Below are 6,000 nucleotides of genomic sequence, written 5' to 3' on the forward strand. Positions count from 1 at the left end.
TGACAAGATTTGTCAGCAATTCTGACTACAAGACCATGCTATTAAATACGTTCCAAACGTCGTCCAATGAAATTTTTTTTAGCAGGTTCTTGTCTATTCACACAAATTAAGGTTCTACCAAGAAAGAAACTATATCCAAAGGGTATGCCTTTCAATTGGTACCATTATATTTCCTTGGAATTCCAGTGCGGAGACTCTACTGGAATACTTTAGACTACTTTCACCTGCTAGACAGGATACGCTATGTCTATATATTTTTCAAGTGTATTAGTACACAAGTATATATATGTAGCAACATACTTGTTCTGAATCATACTCTCACTTCCAAACACAATATTCAACTGCTCTACCGTGCAATACAAGATAGTACATATATCTGTACATTAATATTCCCTATGCAGAATACCGCTTTATCCAAATGATGCTTCCACTTGTAGTTACAATATTCTGTCACTGTTCTTCTGGACTATTTTCCACTGCAATATACCATGTTATATATATCTGCACATTTTAAAGAGCAATATATCCTAGCACCAAGTCATACTCCCACTTGTAGCTGTCCCTTTGTTAAAAATTTACTGTACCCTGAAGCTCCTCTCTATGGACGTGATTTATTAACCCACGCTGTTTGTGCACTATTCTACCCTCTAAAATAGAGGATACTATACGTATTTGCACTTTTCAAGTAATAATGTACTTTATACAGTCATTTTTATATAGCAAACTGCTTGCTCCAAATGATACTCCCTAAAAATCCATTGAACCCTAATACTGGTTTTATACGAGAGTTTTGTTTATAATTTTAGGCGTCAAAAATATTCATTTTGTATTGAAAGCAACAACAATTGACAGCTAAAATTACAAATAAAACTCTCATATGACTCTATTATAAGCCCTCATTTCGAAATGGTTCCACAGAATTTCCTTTTTACGCTCATGATTTAGTAAGTCACGCTGTTGGGTGATCATATCTATGGCTTGCGTTCACGTTTTTAAGGGGTCTTTGAGTGCTATACGTAAATTAGAATTGAATGTAACGGTTTAAACTGTGTCTAAATACTCAGTCGCCACATTCACTCCATGCTTTCCTTCTTAGTTTTGTATTGTGATTACTTATTTTTTCAATAGTGCTTTTCAGACATAAAGTAAATATGAGTCTATTGAATAAAATAATAATTTAAATGTTGGTTAACAATACACACAAAACTTTATTCTCTATAACACAAAGTCATTATAGAAACCTATTTAAACCTATTTATATTGTGTAACTTACCCCGTCTCCTGACCACAAATTGTTTGCCATTACTTACAGCCGCAGTTGTGCTGAACGCAACACTTAGTAAATTTCAATACTGTCACACAACCAAATTAAATATTTAAATATTAGGATTCTCTGTATAGAATGCTCAATATTCCTCGTACTTTATGCACTGCTGAGTGTATTAGAGTAAAAGTCTATTAGCACCTTAACCAGCCAATACAGAAGCTAACAGACTTTCAAGTTTATGCGAACAATAAAATTGTCTGGCAGACTCAATCGTAAACACATACGGACAATCACGTAGCTTGTGGAACAAACTGTGAACAAGGAAAATTGGATGAAAATACGTAGCAGAAGAAAAAATTTTCTAACAAATGTGCTTGGAACACGTAAGAAACTCCTTCTCAAGCAGGACAATGACAATTTGTTGCATTTTTTGGCTCTTGGCGTTGGCCTTTTTGACCATTTTTACTTTACATGCTCACATATGAGCTCAATGGGCGCAGACAATGAAACACAGGCTGCAGTCGATAGTCAGTACTCAGTACTCAGTAGTCGGCAGCCAACAACCGGTAGTAGTGATATGGGTAAGGTGTAAAGTCAGGCAAGTTAGATCAGCAATTTATTGATAACATTCTATGCGCTTTATTGTTATACATTATTTATGCAACACATGCAAACAATTTGCAACACCCAAAAACAGTGCAAAATACACAGAGACACACTCATAGAGGCACGGCACTCTTCCACAAAATATTTGCAATATGTTTCATTTATAGACATATTTACGTATGTGTAAATGTGTGTAGTGTGTATTTACATTAAACGCCTACAAAATATGTTTTCAGCTCTTACCAAAAAAGTAATAACTTTGGTTACACGGAAAAGGGGTAACAATGTTATCAGACGCGCCACAGACACATAAATGAACTGAACTTCACACAACACAACACAACACAGCACAGCACAGTACAGCACACAATACGACATACAAATTTTTGTGTAATTTTGTGTGTGCTCATCTGCACTTACGAGTTCATGTGCTCGTTCCCCTATAAATATTTATATTTTCTTTGGGTGAATGTGTCTATTATTATTTGATTTTACAGATAAACAAGCGCAAATTGTTGTTCTCCAGTTAAATTCCAGTTCATTTATTACATTTTATTTTATTTCATTTTACTTTATTTTATTTCATTCCATTTATATTTATACATTTACTCTAGTTTGTTTTGTGTATCCTTGCGATTTTTGAACGACTCCTTGTCGCCGTTTTGTTGCAAATTGCTTCATTGAGTTTTATGTTAAACACTTTTATTTGTTTAAGTATTATACAGAAACTAAAAACAAATAAGATATGAAATTTGTACAATAACAAATGAAATGTCCAAATATGCTAAACTTCTGAAAGTATTGTATATCGTCCTTTTGTTGAAAACCCAAAACTTGATATTAAGTAATTACTTCCTTTCTTAATTGTAAAAATTAGTTTGTATATATAACTATATATGATAGCAGTTAATAGAAAAAAATAATAAAAATTATTTTATATTAACATTAATATCCTTTACACACATATATTATAATCTCATTGACTACTATTAGACATTATTTCTTTTCTTTATTGACATATCAGCGCTAGTTTGATGTAATTACTTTACACACAAACTCTACAATTACATTAATAACTAAATATAATAACATAACATAACACTCAATATATATGGCTTAATATAAAAAGAAAAATTAATTTGTTTATAAGCTTGAGATAAACATATTTTATTCTTAAGCCTAATACTCATATCCATTTCGTACGAAAAATTGACGCTAAACTCCAAAATGTTCCAAAAAATGTTCCAAAAAGTTTGGACATTGTGAAGTAAAATTTGGACATTGTGGGAAAAAATTTGGACATTGTGAGGAAAAATTTGGTCACTGTATTGCGATTTTTTTATACTGAGTTTTATATCAAATTTTTAGTGTAAAGTGGATCTCAGAAAGAATACACACATTTTTCTTTTTTTTCGCAAACAAAATTTTTGCAAGCGAAATGTTTGTAAGCAAAAAATAGAATTCAAATTTATCATTCTTCATTTTTTAAGTGTTATTATAGGCAAATGATTTTTATTCTCGATGTATTCTGGTAACAACCTCTAGAAAAACATAAATAGTTTTAATATATATTTCCATAAACTTAAAATGAAAGTTTATGCCAGAAATATTGTGATTATGCTTAATGTATGCTACATGTCAAATAATCTATTTATGATAAACGATAACGAATATATGGAATTTTCTGAAATGATTAATTGTCTCGTCTGTTTCTGTTTAGTGCCTAACCCTTTAATCTTCTATTGCGTTTATTTTAAACTTATTGTAAAACTCTTTTATTTCCTTATTATAACTATTATTATTATTGCTATGGGATATTACATTGGGATTGTCGAGTCTATTGTGCCCACTTCTGCGCTTAGAGTAACTCTCTAAGCCCTGTTACGTCGATAAAAAGTAGTATATAACCCAATTTACAGAGTTTTGTTGCTTCTTCCGTAAGAATATACATTCCCAGTAGCCTATTCCGTATGTGCATAAGCACAGAGCATTCTAACATCACATATATGGCTGAATCTTCATTCTCTACGCTAAATCTATAGTTTGCATCCGTATATATACCCAATCTCGTAAGGTGGTATTTCAGTTTACAGTACTCTGTTAGGATTCCTGTGATGAGTCTAAGTTTTTCTTTTAACTCACTCCTGGTAACTTTTATTGTTGTAGGTACCAATAAGTGACTTAGATTGTGTTAATCCTGATATATTATCCCAGTAAACCTTTTTGTTCTGATTCCCCCTTTTTTCGAGAGTTCCTTGAATTTTAACAATTAAATATTAGAAGTCTTTCTTTTTTAATTGTGAAGTTTATTTTAATAAAATTTTTTTGGTTTATTTTAGGAATATAATTCAAAGACTGCCTCATGCCATGTCATACAATATCGTTGTGCAAATTATACATCACGTTATTTAAATGCCGTCGAAGAATGTTGTCGCCCCATTTTTCATGATCGTTACGGTAAGTTACTAGTATTAATTAATCTTTAAAAAAAAAACCAACTATTTTATTGAGTTTATTTTTAAATCAACTAACACTGTTTATATGGGTATTTACATATAAGAAATATATTTTTAATAATTTATAATAAATATATATTTTTTTTCATTGAATTCATTAAAATATTAAATATTACCTATTAAATAATATAACAGAAAAAAACCTTTTTAAAAAGGGTAATGAAGAATTTGTTTGTTAATTATTTTTGACTTTCTTGATTGATTGAGTGTTGGTCAAAGAAGTAAACCCGATATAAGTCGGATATATATATGTATTAAGAATTATGCAGCAGAAAATTACATGTGTTTTATATGTACACGCACTGGTGTGTTGGACTTTTATCTATTCATAGATAAAATATTCATAGAATAGATAAAATATTCATAGAATAGATAAAATAGGTTTGTTTTTATGTAGATTGGTCTTAGTTCTACAATCAGCACCTAACATCATAGTAGGTGGTGTACATACAAAAACCATTTATGTTCTTTTCAGCTCTTTTATGTGGTTAAGGATTTTTATATGCATACATTTGGATGTTAATCAAGAGAGTAAACCCGGGTATGTATATATTAAATATATAAAGTTGAATAATACACACTCGAGTGTGTAGGACTTAGGACCTCTTGAATTGGCACATCAAGTACAAATAAAATATATACGTATATTGTTTTTTTAGAATTATTGGGGTTTTATATGTACACATCCGGATAAATTATATATAAATATAAATTTGTATATATATATGAATATTATATTATATATAAATTTGTGGATACTGACACAAAAATCAACAGAGAGATATATTAACTTTTAGATAATATATATTAATTCACACTTCTGGCTATAATAGGTATATATTTATATATAAATATTTGTGTGTTGTTAATAGAGAAGTATCTTAACTTTCAGATTATATATACATAAATATATATACACATATCTAGGTGTATTGAACAGATATTTATACATAAATTTGTGAATGTTGACAAAAAATTTAATACAGAAATATATTAACTTTAGGATAATGTTTATATATACCTAAGTATATAACTGGTATCTTGAGTACACATTTGTTTTTAATTGAGAGATATATTAATATTTAGATCATATTTAGTTAATATAGATAATAGACAATAATAAGGTAATATAAATTACTAATAAAACTATTTTTCTTTTTTTTTTCAGATTGATACTTAAGAAATATTGCCACAAAAAGCGTTTGGGTTTAAATTTTAAATAATATTTAAATAAATTTATAAACGCACCATAATAAACAGTTCTTCTTCAGCACCTTTAATGAATTATTGAATGTTGTTGAATTAAGAAAAACAATCTCTTACAAATTTTAATAAATATTCAATAAAAAAATAATAAATTAAATAAATTTTAATGTGTATGCAGTATATGTAAAATGCATTTAATTAGCAAATAAAAACTATTAAATAAAAAAGTTGCCACAACAATATTGTGCACATTTACAAGAAACTAGCATTTAAACAAATTAAATAATAAATAAAAAACATTATATAAAATAATATAAACAAAAAATGATTTTAAAAGAATTTATGTATAAGCTCAGCATTATGCATTTATTTCTATATGTAGTTATTATATATATATTTTAAGAG

At 28.7% G+C, this 6,000-nt stretch overlaps 1 protein-coding gene across 1 annotated transcript in view; it reads left to right on the plus strand.

Annotated features, from left to right (window-relative positions):
- The window catches only part of LOC119670629, a 43,321-nt gene extending 37,596 nt beyond the window's left edge, over positions 1-5,725 (plus strand). Inside the window, exons 4-5 of the mRNA XM_038080961.1 lie at positions 4,213-4,330; positions 5,558-5,725. The gene's annotated coding sequence lies outside the window, so the exon portion shown is untranslated. The remainder of the gene's footprint in view (positions 1-4,212; positions 4,331-5,557) is intronic.
- The last annotated feature ends 275 nt before the right edge of the window (positions 5,726-6,000 follow it).

Source organism: Teleopsis dalmanni, chromosome 1 (genome assembly GCF_002237135.1).
Source record: "Teleopsis dalmanni isolate 2A chromosome 1, ASM223713v2, whole genome shotgun sequence".
Classification (NCBI taxonomy): domain Eukaryota; kingdom Metazoa; phylum Arthropoda; class Insecta; order Diptera; family Diopsidae; genus Teleopsis; species Teleopsis dalmanni.